This window comes from Acinonyx jubatus, chromosome D1, assembly GCF_027475565.1.
Source record: "Acinonyx jubatus isolate Ajub_Pintada_27869175 chromosome D1, VMU_Ajub_asm_v1.0, whole genome shotgun sequence".
NCBI classification, from domain to species: Eukaryota; Metazoa; Chordata; class Mammalia; order Carnivora; family Felidae; genus Acinonyx; species Acinonyx jubatus.
In genome coordinates, this window is record NC_069390.1 from 86,554,326 (window position 1) to 86,576,285 (window position 21,960).

Genomic DNA, 21,960 nt, shown 5'->3' on the forward strand with positions numbered 1-21,960 from the left:
TGTGGCATTTTTACTCACCCTTAGTCTACCCCTCCCCAGCATGGCAGTGGTTTTGGTCTTGAAGTGGTGGTAGCCTAGTTCCCAGTACTATCACTCAAACTGGAAGGAGCAGGGAAGACCTTATTTGCAAATTAGTGTGTATATCTGTTCGAAATTGTCCGGTGGATACCTAAAGGACTGTGGTAAGGAGCTTGTCTCTGTTATGTCTAACTCGGAAATCATACAGGAAAAGCAGTGGACACTACTCATAAATTTGCAAGATGACTACAGACCCACAGACTTCTGGGGCAAGAGATTACAAGTGGAAACACAACAGACTATTTAAGGCACAGAGGAAAACCTGGGATGCAACTGGGAAATTAAGGGGAAATTAATATATGGGAGAATTTAGGAAGCCACATGCATATCTAAGCAAGATGCATGTTCAGAAAAAGTCTGAGAAGATCTTAAGCTTTCACCTTGAGCAGACTGCTAGCCTCAGAACAAGTCTACCTAAGTGCTGAAGGAATGCCCTAGCATAAAATCAATCTACAAACACTGGAAGAGCTCTGGGCATTTAAGGAAATCTCTATAAAAACAAGTGCCAAATGTCAGCTAAAGGCACAGAGACTTCAGTGATCATATGCAGAGGATTGGCCTCTGCAAAAATAGTTGGGAAAACACTAAAAAACTACAGACTACTACAGACTTCAACAACACACACACACACACACACACACACACACACACAATCAAACCCTGGGGAAGGGGGAGAAATGTGATCTCCAGAGGTTACTATATTATAATAGCTAAATTCCAATTTTCAGCAACAAATCACTAGGTATAGATAAAAACAGAAAAATATATCTTATTCAAAGAAACAAAATAAATTCACAGAAACCATTCCTGAAAGACCCAGACATCAGACTTACTAGAGGAAACTTAAATATGCTCAGAGACCTAAAGGAAAACATGGATAAAGAACTAAAGAAAACCAGGGAAATGATGTACAAACAAAATAATAACAGCAACAAAGACATAAATTTTAAAAAAGAAGTGAACAGAAATTCTGGAGCTGAAAATTACAACATTTGAAATGAAAAATTCACTAGAGAGATCCAACAGCAAACTTGAACAAACAGAAGAAAGAATTAGGAAACCTGAGAACCAGACAATTGAAATTGTGGAGTCTGAGGAGCAGAAACAAAAAGAATGAAGAAAAGTGAACAGAATCTAAGGGACCTGTGGGATACTATGAAACATGCCAACACCACATTATGTGAGTCCTAGAAGAGAAAAGAGAAAGGGGAAAAGACTATTCGAAGCAATAATGTAAAACATCCTAAATTTGATGAAGTACATGAATCTACAAGTCCAAGAATACATAAATTTTATGACTCCAAGAAGCCCAATGAATTCCAAGTAGGGTAAACTCAAAAAGATCCAGTTGAGACACATTATAAGCAAACTGTCCAAAGCTAAAGAAAGAATCTTGAAAGTGGCAAGAGGAAAGTGAACCATCACCAAGTATTAGGGATCCTCAATAAGAATATCAACCAATTTCTCACAAGAAACCTTGGAGGCCAGAGGAATGTAGAATGAAATGTTTAAAGTGATGAAGAATAAAAACTGTCAACCAAGAGTTCAATAGCCACCAAAACTTTCCTGGAAAAATAAAGGAGAAATTAAGACATTCCGAGGTAAACAGAAATTCAGGGTATTCACTATCATTTGGTAATGCCTTACAAGAAATGCTTCAAGTTAAAATGAAAGGATGCTAGACAGTAACTTGAAGCTCTATGAAGACATAAAGATCTCTGATAAAGGAATTAAGAGAAAAAATGCATAAAATAATTACAAATCTGTTATTGGGCACTGTTTGGGGTCAAATTATGTCCCCCTCAAAATTAATATGTTGAAGTCTTAACCTTCTGTACCTCAGAATATGACTTTGTTTTTGTATAAGGTCATTGCAGATAAAATTAGTTAAGATGAGGTCACAATGTAGTATGGTGGGCCCTAATCCAATATGACTGATGTAATTATAAAAAGGGGAAATTTAGAGACAGGCCCACAGAAAGAATGCCATATGACCATGAAGGCAGAGACTGGGATGATGTTTCTGTAAGTGAAAGAACACCAAAGATTGTTAGAAAACCACCAGAATGTAGGTAAGAGGCATGGAACAGATTGTCTCTCACAGCCTCAGAAGGAAGCAGTCCTGCTGACATGTTGATCTTGGACTTCTAGCTGCCAGAACTGTAAGATAACAAATTTCTACTGTTTAAACCACCCAATATGTGGTAACTTGTTAGAGTAGCACTAGGAAACTAATATAGGTACATAATATATAAAAATGTGACTTGTTACATCAGTAACATAAAGTTGGGTGGGGAGGGGGATACAGCTGTAGAGAAGTGGAGGTTTTGTATGCAATTGAAATTAAGTTATCAATTCAAATTAGGTTGCTATAACTTTAGGATATTTTATGCAATTATCATTGTAGTCACAAAAATATAACTATTGAATACAAACAAAAGGAAATAAGAGAATCACAATATGTCACTACAAAAAAATCAACAAAACACAAAAGAAAGCAGTAATGGAGTAAATGAAAAACAAAAAAACTATAGGACATATAAAAACGAAATAGCAAAATGATAAATGTAAGTTCTTTATTATCAGTAATTATTTTATTTTTTTCTTCCAAGTTTTTTATTTAAATTCCAGTTAGTTAACATATAGTGTGATATTAGTTTCAGGTATAGGATTTAGTAATTCATCACTTATCAGTAATTACTTTAGACGTAAATGGATTAAACTCTCCAATCAAAAGGCATAGACTAGCAGAACTGATTTAAAAATATGATCCAACTATATACTGTCTACCAGAGACTCACTTTAGATCCAAAGACACATAAAGGGACTGAAAATGGAAGGGTGGAAAAAGATATTCCATGCAAACAATAATCAAAAGAGCACTAGGATGACTATACTAATATCAGACAAAGTAGAAATAAAGTTAAAGTCTGTTACAAGAGAAAAATAAGTATTGAGGAGGGCACCTGTTGGGATGAGCACTGGGTGTTGTATGGGAACCAATTTGACAATAAATTTCATAATAAAAAAAAGGAGATAAATAAGGACATTATATATTGACAGAAGATTCAATTCATCAAAAAGATTAAGTATAAGCATGTATGCATTAATCAGCATATATATATATATGCATTCATACATATATTCAAAACAATTCTGAATAAATTTTAAAAAATTGATATCATGCATCTTTAGGATTATTTATTTAATTTGAGAAAGAGAGAGAGTGCACAAGCAGGGGAGTGGCAGAGAGAGAGAATCTCAAGCAGGCTTCATGCTGTCATCACTGTCAGAGCAGAGCCCAATACAGGGCTCAAACTCACAAACCATGAGATCATGACCTGACCTGAAACCAAGAGTCAGATGCTTAACCAACTGAGCCACCCAGGTGCCTCCAATGCATCATCTTAGCAAAATAGAATGAAACTAGAAATCAAAAATAGAAGGGACGTTTAAAAAATCAAAAATATGTGGAAATTAAAGAACATAGTCTTAAACAATCAATGAGTTGGAGAAGAACTCACAAGTGAAATTAGATAATACATTGGTAAAAATTAAAATGAAAATAAAACATATCAAAATTTATGGAATGTAGCAAAAGTAGTTCTAATAGGGACATTTACAAGGGTAAAAACTTACATTAAAAAGAGGAAGGGAGAGGGAGAAGCAGAAAAGGAAGAAGAAGGAGGGAAGAGGAAGAAAAAAGAAGGAGGAAAAGAGGAAGAGGAGGAGGGGGAGGTAGAGGAGGGAGGAAGGGAGGGAAAAGAAAAAATATGGAAGGAAGGAAAGGTATCCACATGGGGGGGGGGGATAAAAAGGTAAAATTACCTGTGTTCACAGTCAACATGATCTTATATGTAGAAACCTTAAAGATTCTACACACACACACACACACACACACACACCACACATACACACAAACACTGTTAAAACTAATAAAAAATTCAGAAAACTTACAGGATACAAAAATCAACAGTCAAAAAGAGTGCATATTTCTATATTGCTATTTCTATATAATAGCAATAAAGAATCTAAAATGAAAATTCCATTTACCATAGCACCAAAAAGAATAAAGTGTTTAGAAACAAACTTAACCAAGGAGGCAAAATAAGTGTGCACTTACAACTATAAAATGTGGCTGAAAAAAATTAAAGACAGAAATAAATGGTAAGACATCCCACGTTTATGGATTGGAGACTTAATAATATTAAGATATCAATACTATCAAAAAGCAATCTACAGATTCAATGATATTTCTATCAGAATCCCAATGACTTTTGCAGAAATAGAAAAATCCATTCTAAAATTCACACAGAATCTCAAGGGACCCCAAACAGCCAAAACTATATTAAAAAGAAAAATAAAGTTGAAGGACTCACACTTCTTGATTACAAAACTTACTATAAAGCCACAGTAATCAAAACAGCATGGTACTGGTATAAGTATAAACATATAGAATAGAGACCCAAGAAATAAAGTCTAATTTTGTGGTCAAATGATTTTCAAGAGGGGTGCCAAGACTATTTAATGGAGAAAGGGTAGTCTTTCAACAAATGGTGTTGGGAAAGTTGGATATCCATATGCAAAAGAATGAAACCGGACCCTTACCTTAGCATCGTATGTAAAAATTAACTCAGACTGGATCAAAGACCTAAACATAAGAGCTGAAACTATAAAACTGTTAGAAGGCAATATAGAAAAAAACTCTTAACATTGGATTTTGGCAATGATTTCTTGGATATGACATTAAAAACAAATAGATGACAACAATAAAAAGTAGATAAATTGGACCAAATTAAAATTAAAACTTTTGTTACTCAAAGGACACTATCAAGAGAGTGAAACGATAACACACCAAAAGAGAGAAAATACTTGCTGATCATGTATCTTATATCCAGAATATATAGAATTCCTACAACTCAACAACAACAAAAAACAAACCAATATAAAAAGAGGAAAAAGACTTGAAAAGGCATTTATCCAAAAAAGATATACAATTGGTGAACAAGCAAATGTAAAGGTGCTCCACATCACTAGCCATTTGGGAGATGCAAATTGAAACCACAAGGAGATACTAGTTCATGCTCAAAAGCATAGAAAGGAAGGGAGGGAGGGAAGGAGGAAGGAAGGAAGGAAGGAAGGAAGGAAGGAAGGAAGGAAGGAAGGAAGGAAGGAAGAGGGAGGAAGGGAGGGAGTAAAAAGGAAGTGTTGGTGAAGATGTGAGAAACTGGAACCTTTTTCAGCCATTTGCCTCATCGCATCCAAGCAAACAAGATGGATCACCAGCAGCTCTACTGGAGCCATTCGAGGAAATGTGGCCAGCATTCTCATTTCTTGCTGCATCTGCTCAAACCAGCACGCTCTGAACTGGAAATACAGCCTCAATATGTGCTGCTGGTGTTTCTGTCAGGACACGAAGGATATAGGCTTCATTAAGTTGGATAAACTGAACTTCCTTGAATGGGTCAACCAAGATACCTACCTTAACTGAGGATATCCAAGATACCTACCTAGTGTCAACTCATTGTACATAAAATAAAAATACTTCAATTATGAAAAAAAAAAAGAGTTGGAACTCTTGTTCACTGCTGGTGGGAATGTAAAATGCAGCCACTTTGGAAAACAGGTGTTGTGGTCCCTCACAAGGGTAAACATAAACTATACTACCATAGGATTCAGCACTTCCACTTCTAGGCTTATATTCAAAAGAATTTAAACCAGGGACTCAAACAGATACTTGTATACCAATATTCATAGCAAGACACTCCAAGTGTCCATCAACAGATAATGGACAAACAGAATGTAGTATACATATACAATGGAATGTTTTCTAGCCTTAAAAACAAATCAAATTCTGGTACATGCTACAACATGAACAAACCTTGAAAACAGTATGCTAAGTGAAATAAACCAGATAAAAAAAGGACAGATATTACATGATTCCACTTTATGAGTTACCGAGAATAGGCAAATTCACAGAAACAGAAAGTAGAATAGAGGTTTCTAAGGACTGTGGGAAGGGTAGAATGGGAGTTATCGTTTAATGTACACAGAGTTTCTGTTTGGGATAACGAAAGTGTTCTGGAAAGGATTAGTGGTAACGTTTGCACCACAATTCGAATGTACTTAATGTCCCTGAATTATACACTTAAAAATGGTTAAAATGGGGGGCTCCTGGGGGGCTCAGTTGGTTATGCATTCGACTTCAGCTCAGGTCACAATCTCATGGCTTGTGGGTTCGAGCCCCATGTCGGGCTCTGTGCTGACAACTCTGAGCCTGGAGCCTGCTTTGGATTCTGTGTCCCCCTCTTTCTCTGTTCCTCCCCCACTTGCATTGTCTGTCTCTCTCCCAAAAACAAATAAATATTTTTTTTAAATGGTGAAAATGGTAAATTTTCTGTTATGTGTATTTTACCACAATAAAAAAACTTAACTATACTGGGGATGAAATGTGTTTTCATAGCCCTCCCAAACCACTCATTAAATGTCATTTAATCTTTATCCCTTTATTTAACCAAAATTTATTGAAAGCTAACCAATTGTCAGCTCTCTGGCAGGTTCTCAGCTTTCAAAGATACACAAAAAAATAGTCTTTGTCATAAAGGACTTTATAATGTGCTTGGAAAAACATAAAGTAAAATTAACAGATAAAACCATGTGATAAGTATCATGGTATTGGTTAAGTATACAGAAGTTATGAAGCACGTAGGTAGGAGCATTTAGCTCAAGCAGGAAATATCTGGAAACATCCTTTCTAAAGGATATTAGTGACTAACCTGAGTCTCAACATATATGAGTTAGCCAGAGGAAAGGGGAAAAGGGTTTCTCAGGCAAGAGACGTGATACATAAAAAGACACAGACAGTAAAGAGAATATAAACAGATTGGGAAAATATGCAGATTGGGAAATATAAGCAGAATATAAGCAGATTGGGAAAATATGATAACATGAAATTGGTGATGGTAAGGTGATGAGAGGAAGATAAATATTGGAGAGTAGACAAGGCTCAGAAAATAGATATCTTACATTATATGGGAGTTTGAACTGTATCCTAAGGGCAATGAGTAAAACATTGTACAAGCTTTTAGAAAGAGAAATCATGTGATCAGCTCTGTATCCCTGGCTACACTGTGGAGAATGGACAGAAGAGGGGCTCATCTCACCAGTCTTACACATGAGAACTGGTGAAGGGCCTGAACTAAGGTGCTGGTAATGGCCATGGAGACCGGCAGAAAGAATTAACAAATATTCATGATAACAACTCAGGAGACTAGTTACTGGTTGGGTATGGGTGATGGGAAGACTAAGGTTTCTACCTTGGGAAATTTGGTGAATGGTAATACAATTCACTGAAATGAGAAACTCAAAGGAAGAAATAGGTCCAGGGCAAGACAAATCATTTTTCTCTGGAAATGTTGCATGTGAAATGATCGTGGGGCAGGAACAGATGGCTATTTGTTGTGGAGTTCAGGAAAAATGCTTGATGTACAGATATATATTGGTGAGCCCACTAAATAAAAAGGAGACTTTGCCTTAAATTCAAGGAATTGACATCTAAATATAAAATCCCATTGTAGAAGCAAATATACTCCTTCCAACACAGGGTAATTTAAGGAATGGAGCAGCTCCTCCACATGACATCAAAATCGAACCATAGGAGCAGTTGCCCTCTCAACTTTGAATGCAATAAACTTATGATAATAAACCAATTATTGGTAAACCTGGAAGCTTTCCAAATTGGTTCTCATTTTGAAGCAAGGAGGGACTTCTTCTATATACCTTGCCTATGGCAATTCAAATCCTAAATCTCCTTTTACATTTGAGATAAATCCTTTGGAAATTTTGTCAACAACCAGAAAAGAATAACTAACAAAGAAAAACAAAATAAAATAAAAATAAAACAAGTGTTAGTGTGCTGTATTTTTTTATGGATATTCATCAGTTTTTCCCATACCTGTTCTTCCTTCCTTGTACTGCCAACAGAAATTCTTCTTCCTAACAAGTGCATTTTATTTGTAGAAGAGTCCTAAAAGCAGAAGAAAGGGATGAAATAAATACAGACACATGCAACAACATGACTGAGCTGTGAAAACAGGCTAAGTGAAAGAAGTCAGGCACAAAAGAGTACATACTGTATTATTCCATTTATATTAAATGTCCACAACAGGCAAATCCATAGATAAAGAAAAATTTTTGCTTGCCAGGCTCTGTGGGTGGGGAGAACAAAAAGGTGACCGCTAGGGTGTACAGGGTGTCTTTTGGGGATGATGAAAAATGTTCTATATTGGTTGTTGTGAAGAACAATTCCATGGATACACTAAAACTATGGGAGTGTACACTTTAAAACAGGTGAATTGTATGGTATGTGAATTAGATCTTCAATAAAACTGTTACTAAAAAATAGTGGAAGAGGGAAACACAAGATTGGGCCAGAGTAACATGTGATGATGGGAAAAGGGTCAGAAAGTTGCTGACTTTGCAGATGGAAAAAGGAGACCAGGAGCCAAGGAATGCAGGTGGCCTCTGGAAGGTGGAAAAGACAAGATGGATTCTCCCCTTGAGCTTCCAGAAAGGGACAGCCCTGCCTACACCTTGCTTATAACCCAGCAGGACCTGTGTCAAGGCCCACAGAACTAGAAGGCAATACATTGTGTTGTGTTATGCCACTAAATGTGTGGTAATTATTGTTATGGTGGTCATCAGTTATGAGTGAGAGTAGGAAAGGAGGTATTGGGGGTTTGACAGAAGAGATGTTAGGAAATAGTCATCTAGGAAAATAAAAGAACGAACTGACTAGCAAAATGTAGTACGAGTACAAGCCTGCATTAGGAAAACACTTAAGGGAATTGGGAACACCTTTCCCCCCATCCAGATGGCTACTATGGGAATTCTATTTTTGTAATACCTATCACTGGACAGCATTGCATTGATCTAAAGATGACCATCTGTCACAGCTTTGGTAAATCGCCATCTTACACTCCTTACCACAAATGCCTTCTAGATTGGGTTATTAACAAACTCACCGTCCCCCAAAGTGAAAACAATAGGCAGCTAACTAAAGTCTTAAAGAAGTACTGACAAAACAAAAACAAAAACCCTCAATCCTTGCATAGGGTGCTGTGATTATTGCTTAACCCTTAAGACAAGCCACAGTCCAAATGTATATGCCAACAAAAAGTACACCCTAAAATAGTCGAGTCCTCCCTCTTCAGAGGAATCTCCCTAAGCTCTTTCTCAGGGATGGCCCTGTGAGATATAAACATGGGAAATTCTCCCAGAAGACAGAACCTGGGGCACACATACTGAAATTATTCCTTACTAAGGGGGTGAGTTAACAAATGAATGTCTATGAGATCTGCTGGTCCTATGATCTCCTTCACTCAACTCTTCAGCAAGATAGGAGATAAAATCTGTAGCTGTGACCAGTGTATGTCGCTTTCTCTTTTCTTCTTTCTAAAGGTTTTTAAGTTATAAATATCCTGTTTGTCTTTCATTACTTTACGTTTTTATTCTAGAACAACATACACACATTTAATTCATATGAATTCAAGTGGGCCTGAGAGAAAGAGGCATCAGATCATTTCACTCAGCAAGTGACTGTTCAGGGTAAGCATGAGAGAGAAGACATAAATGTGTCAATTCCTCAGCTGGTCTCAGTTTCCTACCTGGTGCAGTGTGGACACCTAGCAATCTGAGTGCACATCTAGAGTCCCTAAATAGAAACCAACAACTTCCTCTGATGCTCAGTTGAAGAAAGAGCAATCTGTTCCAACACAGGAGGAAAAATCCACTGTGTTGGACTTTATTTAGAGGCAGCGTGGCAGCCTCCAATATGGCTCGTAAACATTACACATTTTGCTTTACGGTGATTTAAGAGATTTTCAAAGGTAATTTTAACTATACGTGATTTTTAAATTTGTAATATGCATTTGTTGTATTAAGAATTTTCAGGGCGGGGCACCTGGGTGGCTCAGTTGGTTAAGCATCCGACTTTGGTTCAGGTTGTGATCTCATGGTTCATGAGTTCAAGCCCCACATTGGGCTCTGTGCTGACGGCTCAGAGCCTGGAGCCTGCTTCAGATTCTGTGTCCTCTCTCTCTCTCTCTCTCTCTCTCTCTCTCTCAAAAATAAATAAACATTTTTTTAAACTAAAAAACAAAAAAGAATTTTGGGGGCACCTGGCTGGCTCAGTCAGAAGAGCATGCAGCTCTTGATCGCAGAATTGTGAATTCAAACTCCATGTTGGGTGTAGAGATTACTTTAAATAAATAAACAAATAAACAAACAAATAAATAAAACTTTTAAAAAAGACTTTTTAATTCTGTTATAGAAAATAAGAAAAATAAAAAATAAGGAGGCTAGATGAAACAGTACAGAAGCAAATGGCATGAGGGGTATATTGGAGAGATAGATCATACATGTTCTGAACTACAAAGTGAAAGAAGAACCAAGATGTACCAAATATTCACAATTCACTAAAGATGCATGAGGTACTTTAAGTGTTCAACATTTATGAGGTCTTAAATCAGCCATCCATAGATGATACCATTCTGGCCTCACTTGTCCTCTGCCCAAGAAATGTGGAATAAATCCACAGCTACTCACCAGGCTAATTTGTGAAATACAGCTATTGACTAGGTATACTTGCCTTTGCAATCTTTCTAATAGACAAGTATGTCTGTTGGCTCCATGTAGCTTCAGTCTGTTGGACCCCTGCTCAAACTCAATTCTGATCCTCATTACCTCACCATAGGTGAGGAAAGCTGACACAGGAAGGGAAAAAAAGGATTAGGAACATTGTATGGCCTATATTTGGGTAGTATGGGTCTTTCAGCCCACTTGTACCTTATCCACAGTATGTTAATCTCCCTCACCTCTTTCCCCTTACTTCTCACTACCAGTACCCCAAGGTAATTTCTCACATGGCAGGAGCTGATTTTAGACCCTTTGCGAAGGTTGTGACTCTACTGTTTTGAGGATCATTAAATTTGTCATTTAGCCCATAGATTGCAAAATTGTGTACAACCATATCCAGACTTGATTCTGTTCATTCTGGGAATCAGATAAATGTAGCAGCTGGGATGTCTTTGAATAGTTTCTCAGTAAGAGGTGTCAAGCTATCTGTTATTCTGTGTGATGAAATTACATTATAGCAGACAAGGGAGTTTATGAAACTGGATATATGGGAAGAAATATGTGTGTACTCTACTATGAGATTGTCTGCCTGGCATGCCCCATTCTCCTGGAAACTGTTCCTCAGCATCCACATATCTGGCATGAAAGCCTCATGTTCTTATCATGTCCATTGTCTTGAATTAGGTGAGTGGTTCAGGGATGAGTACCTGACCTGAGCTAAACCAATAAGCCCCTTGGTTGGGATTTTTGAATTTAGGATTCAAAAAATTAAGGCCAGTTCCTCTCCAATGCAGACATTTGCGTAGTGTATTCCTACAAATTGCAGTACATTAGGATTTGAACCTGATGCCTTGGGTTCTAGAGCTAGATTGTTTAGATTTGAATCCTGACTCTGACATTTACTATCTACATGAGCTTGGGCAAATGGCTTAAATCTCTCTTTAGCTTCCTTAACTGTTGAAGTAGAGATAATTATAATATCTACTTCATATGGTTGTAGTGAATATTAGAAGAACTTAGAATGGTACTTTGCACTCAAAAAATGTTACATATATTTGCTCTTTAAAAATAGAGACAAAGTATTTTATTTTTCCCAAATCTGACTTCAATTCAATGTTGTTCAATTCAGCATTTATTATTTGTGCACATACTATATTCCAAGCATTAAGTTAAGTTTAGGGAAAAAATATTGTGCCCAAAGAGACATGGTCCCTGCCTTCATGGAACTTAATAGTTCGGTGGCAGGGGCAAATATTAAAGAAATAGTCACATAAATACAACTACGAGAAGTGCTATGAAGGATAAGTAGAAGGTGATATGAGAGGTTATAATTGGAATACCAGTCTAAACTTCCTTACGAAAGCAATTTAAGAGTTAGTATGGAAAGAGGAAGTTGGAGACAGTTTTCCAGACAGAGGGGTCATGCACAAAGGCCCTGAAATGGGGAAGACCTTGAAGATTTAGGAAATTTAAAAAATGGTCAGTGTGGCTCAGATATAGTAAGAAAAGGAGCTAGAAAGAGGTATAAAATGGGGTGCCTGGTGGCTCAGTTGGTTAGGTGACCTACTTCAGCACAGGTCATGATCTCATAGTTTGTGAGTTCCAGCCCCGCGTCAGGCTATGTGCTGACAGTTCAGAGCCTGGAGCCTACTTCAGATTCTGTGTCTCCCCTCTCTCTACCCCTTCCCTGCTCATGCTCTGTGTCTCTCTGTCTCTTAATAATAAGTAAAAAAACCTTAAAAATTTAAAAAAAAAAAAGGAAAGAGGTATAAAATGAGGTTGGAGAAATAGGCAGGGAGCAGATCATTCAGGACCTTGTAAGAGGAGTAGGATAACAAAGATTCAAGATCTTGGAAGTTAGGTTAAGAATTTTTTATCAGGATGGTAGTAGTTGAAAATGAGAGTAGATGGGGTTAAGAGATATTTAGTAAAAAGGGAAAGAAGCAAGTATCTATCCTGCTGTCTTATATAAATTAAACCACTAAGTAATCCAATAATTGAAGAGGGGTAACTTCCCTCTGTAGAAACATTGCAGCTAATATGTGAAGAATGATAGAATTATATCCCCATTTAAAACTCCTAATGAATGAATTTCTCCAGGCATTACTCAACAGCAGTTACAAAGGAGATTACATTAGAAGAAAGATAAGCACACACTGTATGTCTTCTAATGGAAAAACACACCACCACCTATGAAAACACCTTGTTAAAAAATTAAACCTGAATCTAATAAAACATCTAGATCTTACTACCAATTTATAAAAAATACAGAGGACAAAGGAACATGTTAAGTATACCATGGGGATGCAACTGACAAAATTCAGATTGTGACCAAAACTACAGGGCAAACAACTTACTTCCTTAAATAAAAATAAAATATTACTAGGAAAACAGAGACAAAAATATAGGAGATTATTTTTTAAAAAATAGAGGATTGGGGTGCCTTGGTGGTGCAGTCGGTTAAGCATCCGACTTCAGTTAAGGCCATGATCTCAGGGTTCATGAGTTTGAGCCCCATATCAGGCTCTGTGCTGACAGCTCAGAGCCTGGAACTTGCTTCGGATTCTGTGTCTCCTTTCTCTCTGCTCCTCCCCTGCTTGCACTCTCTCTCTCTCTCTCTCTCTGTCAATAATAAATAAATGTTAAAAAAAAAAAATTCTGTTAATTACAGAAGATTTAAAAGATACAGCAACAGGGGTGCCTGGGTGGCTCATTTGGTTAAGAGTCCGACTTCCAGGGGCGCCTGGGTGGCTCAGTTGGTTAAGGTCCGACTTCGGCTAGGTCCTGATCTCACAACCCATGAGTTCGAGCCCCGTGTCCAGCTCTATGCTGACTACTTGGAGTCTGGAGCCTGCTTTGGATTCTGTGTCTCCCTCTCTCTCTCTGCCCCTCCCCTGCTCTCTCTCTCTCTCTCTCTCAAAAATAAACATAAAAAAATTTTTTTAAAAAAGTCCAACTTTGGCTCAGGTCATGATCTCGAGATTCTTGAGTGTAAGCCCCTGGGGCTCTGTGCTGACAGCTAGAAGCCTGGAGCCTGCTTCAGATTCTGTGTCTCCCTCTCTCTCTGCCCCTTCCCTACTCATACTGTCTCTTTCTTTCAAAAAATCAAAATAAATGGGGGAGCCTGGGTGGCTCAGTCGGTTAAGTGTCCAACTTCAGCTCAGGTCGTGATCTAATGGTTTGTGAGTTGGAGCCCTGCATCGGGCTTTGTGCTGACAGCTCAGAGCCTGGAGCTTGCTTTGGAGTCTGTCTCCCTCTTTCTCTCTGCCCCTCCCCTGATCACACTCTGCCTCTCTCTCAAAAATAAATAAACATAAAAAAAATTAGCAAAAAAAAAATAAAAGAAAAACATATTAAAAAATTAAAAAAAGATACACCAACCAAAATCAGCCAGTTCCTCTCTGAAACAAATTATACATATATAGTAATATTTATGAGTCTATTGGAAATGTAAATAATTTATATTATAAAATAATTGCTATTTTTAAATTATAATGGCATTGTGGCATTTTTTTCTATCTTTTGTAGAGATATAGACTCAAATATTTACATACGGTATCTGCAATTTGCTTCAAAATAATATGGGAAGGGGAAAATAGCTGGGGGTATGGAGGAAGCAACATTGGCCACTGGTTGGATTTGGGGGCTTGGGTGATAGGTACACACTTATATATTTTTTATGTTTTTTTAACTCTTCTATATTTTATACGTGTAAAATTCTTCACTGCAAAGAAGTTATTTTTCTTTAATTTGGAAAGCAAAATTGACATAAGTGGATAAACAACTGGATATCCTGCAAGGATGTGTATGACGGAGGTGTCAGGGATGATTCTGGGTTTCTGAGTTTTATTTCTAGATCTGAAGTGGTACCCTTCAGTGACTTAGAAAACAATGAGCGAGAACTATGTTTACAGAAGGCCATTACTCTATTTTGGACTGGACATGTTGAGTCTGAGGTGTCTCTGAGACAACCAAGCAAAGTAGAACTAATAGGCAGTTAGATAGGCAGACAGGGAACTGGGTAGGCAGAACTGGGCTAGTGGTATACATTTAAGAATCAATAGTTGCCTGGGCATTGGTTTCCAGACTTGAGCATTGATCCGAAATACTTGGGAGAGTTCATACAAACACAGATCACTGGGCCCTAACCCCAGAGCTTCTGATTCATAGGCCTAGGGATGATTTAAGAATTTACATTTCTCAATGAGAAAGAATGAATCATGCCATTTGCAGCAACATGGGAACTGGAAGGTATTATGCTGAGTGAAATAAGTCATTCAGAGAAGGACAAATATATGTTTTCACTCATATGTAGATCTTGAGACACTTAACAGAAGACCAGGGGGGAAGGGAAGGTGAAAAAAATAGTTACAGAGAGGGAGGGAGGCAAACCACAAGAGACTCTAAATACAGAAGGCAAATTGAGGGTGGAGAGGGCAAAGGGGTGATGGGCATTGAGGAGGGCACTTGTTGGGATGAGCACTGGGTGTTGTATATAAGCCAATTTGACAATAAATTGTAGTTTTAAAAAATAATAAAAAAAGAATTTAAATTTCTAACAATTTGACAGATGACACTGATGCTGTATGTAGGCCTGAGTACCTCATTTTAAGAATCACTGGCCAAGGAATATAGTATGAACACTGGTTCTCAACCTTGGATACACAGTGGGAATATCAGTAAAGACAAGGAAGAGAGTGTTCAAGTTGGAAAGAATGGTCAACAAGACCAAATGCTGCTCCAAAGTCCAGTAAAATAACAGTGAAAAATGACCTTTGGATTAGCAACATCAAAATAACTGGTGATTTTAAGAAGATTTTAGTGGAGTGAAGGGAAAATAAAATTAGAGGGGTTGAGAAGTAATGAAGAAAGTTCAAAAATGAAGAACAGTGAGTATAGATAATTCTTTTGAGAAGTTTGGTTGAGAGTCATGTGAAAGAGAAAAATAGTATTGTGTCCGGTGGGGAGGTGGGACTAACCACAGACGTAAGCATTAAGATTAAATCACTGCCCACTTCCTTGAATTAAAAAATTAAAATTAAACCATAAATTCCCTTTCTGAAGATGAGTTGTGTTCCAATAGTTGTATCCTAAAGACCAGAAGAATCTTCAAAAAATAAAAAGGATGAAATCTAATCTTGGGTATTCTGGCATCTTAGGGAGGAATGGGTACATTTATTGAAACACAAGCTTTTTCCCTGACATTGTAGGTCTTGGGAAGCTGCCATTCCACCAGGTGATAAAATTGGCTTCCACATTCATGTATTTCATCATCAACTTGTTCATCCATTAAACGTTTATCAAATACCTATTATGTGCTAGACACTGTGCTAGGTTCTGGGATTACAGTGTTCAATGACGAGTCATTAGAATTCCAGTGGTAATCACTGCTAATGAGTGTACGAGTTTCTTCTTGGGGTAAGGAGAATGTTCAAAAATTGATTGTGGTGATGGCTTCACAATTCTGTGAATACACTAAAATCCACTGAATTATACACTTTAAGTGGGTAAACTCCACCGCATGTGAATTACACCTCAATAAAGTTCATATATAAATGAGATCTGAATATTGAGAGGAATTAGCTAAGGAATGAAAGTATTTCTACACAGAGGGAATAATGTGTGCATTGGCGGAAAGAGTGTGGCATTTTAGAAGATGTGGGGGAAAAATTCTGACTGGCATGTTCCTTGACAGAGTATAACAACAGATGAAGCTGAAGATATTGACATAGCCCAGATTGAACTGTGTCATAAACCCTAAAGGTTTGGGGACTTTATCCTAAGAACACTAGGAAGCCAATTGTTGTGCAATATGATCCTTATGCATTCTTATACTGCCAACCATATAGAGAATGAAGGGAAGAAAGAGGGTATTTGAAAAACCAAATAAGTGATATTATAATTCTCCAGGCACAAACTATTGGTATTTTATTTTTTATTTTATTTTTTTGTTATTTTTGAGAGACAGAAATGAGCGGGAAAGGGGCAGAGAGGGGGGGAGGGGCAGAGAGAGGAAGACACAGAATCTGAAGCAGGCTTCAGGCTCAGAGCCGTCAGCACAGAGCCCCAGGGGCTTGAACTCAAGAATCTCGAGATCATGACCTGAGCCAAAGTTGGACGCTTAACCAACTGAGCCACTCAGGTGCCCCCAAACTACTGGTATTTTAGATTAGGATGGTGGCAACAGGAATGGACAAATTCAAGACTTGTTAATGGATTGGAATCACGATGTAGTGGCGGTAGCCGACATGACTTGTTCTGTTACGGAACCTGGTCTGGATCACCTGGGGAAGGAACCAAGTGGCACTCGGAGATCTTGGAAGGCAGGAGGCTTATTTCACACCAGGGGCTCAGAGGAGATCACTCTCCAGGGGTCTGAGTCCTGAGCATAAGCAGAAGGAACAATTTATAGTCTGTTACTTCTGTATTAGTGACAATTTGGCGCACGCATGGCAAGTGGGGCAGGAAGAAGAACCCAGAAGGGCCTTCCCTCTGGGACTGGAATTTCCCTATCAGTCCTGTTGGCCATCTTATAACAGATTTTTCCCTATCAGTTCAATTAGGTGGATGATGAAATGAAAATACAAGAGGTGCAAAGTTTGGGGTGGGGAGCAAGTTATTTTTAATACAGTTGGGATGATCTAATAAGAGAACAAGGATGATTTGTGCAGTAATAAGCTCTCCTCCACTGGGATTATCCAAGTCAGACTAGAGATCTTCCTGTTGAGTTGAAAGCATTCTAGCTCTAAAATAAATTGGGGACTAAAAAACTAAATACCCATTCAGTTCTAAGGGTCTACTACAAGAAACTGCCATTTGTGCCAAAATTTGGTCCCCAAAACATCTCATGGCTGAAATGAGCTGTCTCCCTGGAACTTGATTTCCTCAGAATCATCTATACCAGGTTAATAATTAAAGTTCCTCATGGGGTTTTCATTTGTTTGTTTCACCTGTGAGCAGGATTCTGGTTTCATAAAATCCTGCAGCAGTATTATTTAACCTACTGTCAAAGAAAGGCCTACTTATTCCACCAACCCAAAGGCAAGTCTCTTCTCGCCCAGGAAGAAAAAGGTGGGAGGCTGCAGTAGCCACAGAAACTGACCCTGCCCAAAGCCAAAACATAGAGAGGGCTCCTACAAAGTTAATCTCGGTATTTTTTCTCACACCCTCTCCAAGTATCTAGCACTGTGCCCTTAGGGCCCAACAGCCTTTTGTTGGTTAACTGATCCTCCGCACCTGGGGTGAAGGTGGGGCGAGAGATGATCGAGTTTTTAAATATAGAATTCAAAAGCACAAAAGGAAGAGAAAAGGAGAGGTGAGAATAACCTCAGGAAAGATTTTTGTGTGTGTCAACACCACTCCTCTAGCCTTTGAAGGAGCTGCCACCTGGGTCCCTTAAGACACAGTCAAGGTTTACCTAATGAGTTTTACTGACTGACTTATCAAATGCCCTAGGTAGATAGATGGGATTTGTTTCACTCCTTTATTCCCACCCTGACTCTTCTCGGTTTTTACCTTCTGCTCACACTCTAACACAAACCCCACCAGGGCCTCAAGCTCCTGCCCCTTCCAGATCCTTGCTGTTGCTGCCATCCCTCTCCTAAGGTTAAGCCTCTGCCTTCTCCTTCTGCAAATCTCAGCACAAAACTTGCTGGGCCTAATTCGCATCCTTCTGACTTTTCTCATCTGTGAAATGGGAATAATAAAAATGATGGTGGGCATAATTGTGAAACCTATCTAGTATAATTGCCATGAGGGATTAAACATTTTACATACTTGAGAATGTGTTGTAACTGCAAAAGACTATAAAATTAGACGTTATTTTCATTGCCTTTATTTCTCAAGTAGAGTACAATGGTTAGAATCAGGGCGCCAAGATGCTTGGCTTTTTCTCAAAGGGATTAGAGAAGGGGTTGATGTTAGATGCCGCCAAGTATTTCAGAGAAAAAATCCACTCCACGTCAAGCAGGACGTCAACTCACCTTGCACAAAAAGCCCTTTGGAGAGAAGTCTTTCGGCTCCAAAGCTGGAGGCGTGGGAAAACACAGTACTCAGAGCAAAAAGCCCGAGGCGCTCTGGGCCTCTAGGCCGGCAACCCAGTCAGCCTCCACGCACCTGGGGCGCGCTTCCGCCTGCAGTGAGCGCCCCTCCTACCGCCGGGTCTCAAGTCCCGCCCGGCCTGCGGAAGCGAGCACTTAGGGTCTTGGGTATTTTAACACTTTACGGGACTCTGCAGTAGACCAAGAACTTTAAAATCCCTCAGGCAGTATCGGTCACTTTGGGGTGCAGCGCACACTCCCCCCGCGGGAAGGCCCCGAGGAAGTGATGGTGTAATAAAATGAGACTCGAAGTTGTGTAAGGAATTGGCACATTTTTTGAACAGCTCTAGGTGCCCCCGTGTTTGGGGGCAATGAGACAGATTTGAGTGTTGATTTCTCCAGTCATTTCAGAACCGCACTTCCTGCCAGATCGCCCAGAGAAATGCTAGAACAATCTTAGAGCACCTCGAGAGAATGCCAGTGGGTGCAAAGGCGGTTCGGGATCGGGCAGACCGGCCGCGGGCTTGTTGTCTACAAAGTAAGGGACCGCGTCCCTCACCTGTTTGGTCTTACCTCTTCGCTGGCCTTGGTTCCCAGGGTGAAAAATGGGCGGACTACTGACTCACCCACCTCACCGAGAGAAAGAGGCTGGGCGTTCCGGTTTGAGCCCCGCTACAGAAACCACTCAAGAAACGAGGAGTTTCTTTCGTTTTCAGTTCAAAGAAAAAAAAAAATGCAAGAAGCGTGAACCATGCCTAGAAATGCTTCTCTCAGCGTTAAGTGGGGACGGCTAGAGGAAGGACAAATTGGGCAGTACTTATGCCGCATATTAATGTAAATCCGCACGTGTACGTATACATAAACACGCACAGACGGTGTCAAAACCCACTGGTGTGCAAGGACACCAAGGCACCCACAGCTCTAGTCCAGACGACCGGGAGCGGCCTCTTCTGCGCTTGCGCTTTAACCGCGTTTTCCCCGACCCCCACCCCGCTGGCGCCCCGCCTCCGAGCTCGTTCCGCCCCGCCCACTTTCCCTCCCCTTCCCCTCCCCTTCCCCAGCCCGGCCGCCCGCGCAGAGCATTGTGGGACACAAACAAAGTGCCCCCAAACAGGCTGGAGTGAGCGGAGCGGCAACGGCCGCGGCGCCGGCCCGCACGCGCGCGGCGGCGGCTCCCTCCCAACCTCCCCCTCCCCTCCCCTGACTCCCCTTCCCCTTCCCCACCCCGCCGAGAAAAACGCGAGCCGTCGCCGCGCTCCCCAAACCGCCGCCTGCCCTCGGCCAACCGCCCCCAACGGCCGCCCGCGCGCGGCGCCCCGGGCCCCCTTCGCTCCTCCCCTCAGGCCCCTCTGAGCGCCGCGGGTGCTTCCCTCCAGCCGCTTCGCACTCTCCCACCTCGCAGGCACGCTGCTGGTTGTACCGCCATGCCCCAGCCACAGGCTGTCCACGGGCCTAGGCGCGGCGGCCCGAGATAGGGTCCCCTCAGCCTCCCGGGGGAGGAGAGAGGCAGCGAGCCGCGCGCTCCGCCCCCTCCCCCCGGGCTGTCGCCGCCGCCGCCGCCACCTCGCCGCCTCAGCCTGGCGGGGAGGAGGAGGAGGAGCACCAGGCCTCCGGGCCCCGGCACCGCCGCCCGCAGGTAATGGGGAGGGGAGGGCGAGAGGGCCGCCCGGTCTCAGCGGGGGTCTGGGCCAGACACTTCTCGCCGCCTGCGTCTTCGGGGTGCGCCCGCCGAGGGGCTGACACCACGCGTCCCCCATCTGGGCGCTGGACGGAAAGGAAAGCCTGGTCTTGTTACCCCATCCGCTCCGGGAGACACCCCACAGGGTCCCCTCGGTGGCATTTAATCCTTCAGGGAGGAGACTAGCCTTGCCCACCCCCCACCCCCACCCCCCCCGCCAAGAGAAATCACCCCGATCTTTCAGGGTGTTCCCCATCATTTGCATGCCCGTTTGCCCCGACACCCTAACCCAAAGAAGGCAGAGGTGTTACCTCCTCTCACCTGGTCGAGCCTGAGACCTCACTGTTTTCCCCCTCTCCCCTGCTGCTTTTTCTCTGGTGCTGGAAAGAAAAGGATGGCACTCTTAAAAAATAATAACAGCGAGCACCTCTTTTTCTTCCCTACCTGAGGATCACTCTTCATCTAGTCATTTTCTGGTGGCCTAACCAGGAAAAGAGGTTACCTGCAAGTGAAATGACAAGTATATTAGAACTGATCAAAGGAAATTGCATCCTTGTGAGTTCTATGAATCTTAACCGGAATTTAAAATAAGGACCAGTAATTGTATACTTTATTGGAACTTACAGAAATGAAGACAAAAACTTAAGTTTTTCAACACATAAGTAGATTATTGAGGTCAGGAAGAAATTCGCTTCCACTTATTTTCTTACAGTTTTATTCGGATATAGGCTAATACCATAAACAAACTGAACAGTTTGGTAGATGGAAAATAGTTTGGATAGGTAAAAATTTTGTGATTTCCTTTTGCCTAGGCTTTCAGTTGGAATTATTGGATTAAAAAAAAGCATTATATAAATCTTCATTTCCCTCATTACTTCACATTGACTGCCAGTGGTTAATAATATTTAATTGTAGCTAATGTAGTTTCCTTATCACGCAATGTGAAAATCATGCTTTCCTGTAGTCTCGTATTTTAGGCTAACATTCATTAATTCTGGAAACCAGATTTATTTTGTGCAACACTGCTAGGCATTTTACATATGTGGTCTTATTTAACTCTCAGGACAACCTAATGACTTAGATACTATTCCTTGAATTTTATAGATGAGACATATTTAATGATAATTGCCTCACGCCCCACAACTAGAAGTGAAATTTGTACCCAGATATAATTCCAGTGTAGGAATATTTTCTACCTTGCTTTTCAGTACAGGTGCACTTTTAACTTTATCATGAAAAATTTGCCTTATGAAGTTGAGAAAAAAATAGTGAATACTCCACAACCTAGGGTCAGTAACATTGTTTCCTGTCTTCTCCCTGTCTTTCTGTGCGTAACATTTGAAAGTAAGTTGTAAACATCAGGACCTTCAAATATTTCAGCATGTATTTCCTTAAAATAAGGACAGTCTTCTACTTAACCCCCATATCATTATCTAATCCATATGCAAATTTCCCCTTTATTCTAAAGCCTCCTTGAGAAATTTTTTCCCTTTCAGTATTTGGTCAAGGTGAATACTTTGCATTTGATGA

General features: G+C 40.3%; 1 protein-coding gene, 1 long non-coding RNA gene and 1 pseudogene across 6 annotated transcripts in view; 2 read left to right on the top strand and 1 right to left on the bottom strand.

The window, feature by feature from the left end:
• Positions 1–19,727, bottom strand: part of LOC113593254 (uncharacterized) — a 56,049-nt gene extending 36,322 nt beyond the window's left edge. For 2 of the 3 annotated variants that reach the window (XR_008290557.1, XR_008290558.1), the window contains exons 1-2: positions 18,696–19,727; positions 8,033–8,104 (exon numbers count right to left, since the gene is read on the bottom strand). This is a non-coding gene — a long non-coding RNA (uncharacterized LOC113593254). The remainder of the gene's footprint in view (positions 1–8,032; positions 8,105–18,695) is intronic. The other variant, XR_008290556.1, reaches the window with a different exon arrangement.
• LOC113593253 (40S ribosomal protein S29-like) lies at positions 5,353–5,644 on the top strand (annotated as a pseudogene).
• Positions 19,728–20,247: 520 nt separating the features above from the next.
• ZBTB44 (zinc finger and BTB domain containing 44) overlaps positions 20,248–21,960 on the top strand; it is a 68,744-nt gene continuing 67,031 nt past the window's right edge. For 2 of the 3 annotated variants that reach the window (XM_027036925.2, XM_027036926.2), the window contains exon 1: positions 20,248–20,388. The gene's annotated coding sequence lies outside the window, so the exon portion shown is untranslated. The remainder of the gene's footprint in view (positions 20,389–21,960) is intronic. The other variant, XM_053203858.1, reaches the window with a different exon arrangement.